Source organism: Meriones unguiculatus (genome assembly GCF_030254825.1).
Source record: "Meriones unguiculatus strain TT.TT164.6M chromosome 13 unlocalized genomic scaffold, Bangor_MerUng_6.1 Chr13_unordered_Scaffold_56, whole genome shotgun sequence".
In the NCBI taxonomy this organism is placed as follows: Eukaryota; Metazoa; Chordata; class Mammalia; order Rodentia; family Muridae; genus Meriones; species Meriones unguiculatus.
Genome location: NW_026843662.1, coordinates 510,162 through 511,633, shown reverse-complemented (window position 1 = coordinate 511,633; position 1,472 = coordinate 510,162). Strand labels below are relative to the sequence as shown.

At 37.0% G+C, this 1,472-nt stretch overlaps 1 non-coding gene across 1 annotated transcript; it reads right to left on the bottom strand.

The window, feature by feature from the left end:
- Positions 1-365: 365 nt before the first annotated feature.
- On the bottom strand, positions 366-502 carry LOC132651376 (U4 spliceosomal RNA). The gene has a single exon (XR_009589076.1). It is a non-coding gene; the product is annotated as a U4 spliceosomal RNA (small nuclear RNA).
- Positions 503-1,472: the final 970 nt, after the last annotated feature.

Genomic DNA, 1,472 nt, shown 5'->3' with positions numbered 1-1,472 from the left:
TCTGCTCTCAATTTGATAATTTCTTGATCTCTACTCCTTTTGTGTGCTTATATATTTTTCTTCTAGACATTTCAGGTCTGCTGTTACATGGATAGTATGAATGTTCTCCAGTATCTTTATGTAGGCACTTTGTGCTATGAAGTTTCCTCTTAGTATCACTTTTCATTCTTCATTATTTTCCATGAGTTTGCATGTGATATGTATTTATTTTCTATGAATTTTATGCTTTTCAAATGTTTTATTTCTGTTTGAAACTATTTTTTTTCACTTGTTTGAAGGTTATTCACTTTCCATGAGTTTGTAAGCTTTGTGTTCTTTCTGATGCTATATATATCCAGCCTTAAGCCAGGGTGGTGTGATAGGATACATGATGTTATTTCAATGTGCTCTAAAAACTTATATTCTGTTTGAGTATTTGGTCAATTATAGAGGATATTTCAATTAGCAATAATCGCGCCTCGGATAAACCTCATTGGCTATGATACTGCCACTGCGCAAAGCTATGGATATTTCATGAAATGATGAGAAGATGTATTTCTTTATGTTTCTGTAAAAAGTTTTGTAAATTTCAGATAGTTAGTCCCTGCTGTGGTAATATAGCTGAGCTCTGGTGATGACATATTACCTGACTGTTCTTGAATCTATCCCTAAACTGGTGTCTATGCATCTGGGTTTGGGGCAATTATAGGCCAAGTGCTGATTTGATGTGTGGGAGTTTTGTTCTTGGGGTTCTGTTAGCACTCTGAAGTTTCAGAAAGTGTGGGATGAGTGTTGCTATTTTAATGGCCTGCTTGACTACTGTATTCATGGTGTTCTGTTTGCTGGATGGTATGGAGAGGAAGGAGCCACATGTTTTTAGTTAGAGCACTAGGGAAGATCCTGAGAATTGGGTTTCAATTAACAAAGATATTGGGGAAGATCCCCAGTATACCACCTTAGACTCCATGCAAGCATATGCTATTGTGCTGATCCAAATCCACCCTTATGTTTTAATATTTGCCAGAGAGTATATTCTTTGTCTCGCGATGTCATGTACTCATGACATTAATACTTCCTGAGACTTCTGTGTCATTGAATTGCAAGTCTGTAACATTCTTCCTACCTCTTGTGTTTGTTTTGAGTTTTTAAATGAGGTAATACGAGTAGAATTTTTCCTGTATGTGTGACTATGCACCTCTTGTGTACCTGGTCCTCACAATAGTCAGCCAATGGCCTCAGAACTTCAGAATTTGGGGTAATGGGTAGTTGTAAGCCTGAATGTAAGCACTGGCAATTGAACCCAGTTATATCCAGACAAACAAGAGCTTTTCATTGATGATCCACTTCAACCATCTTATGTTGCTCATTTATGACCAGCTATTCCAGTACTAAGGTTTTCATCTGTCCATTTGTGCCTGTTTGAACACGGATTCCCTTTTAGTAAACTCTCATTCATATTAGAGTTTAAACTGTGACAGTTCATGTTTCTCTAG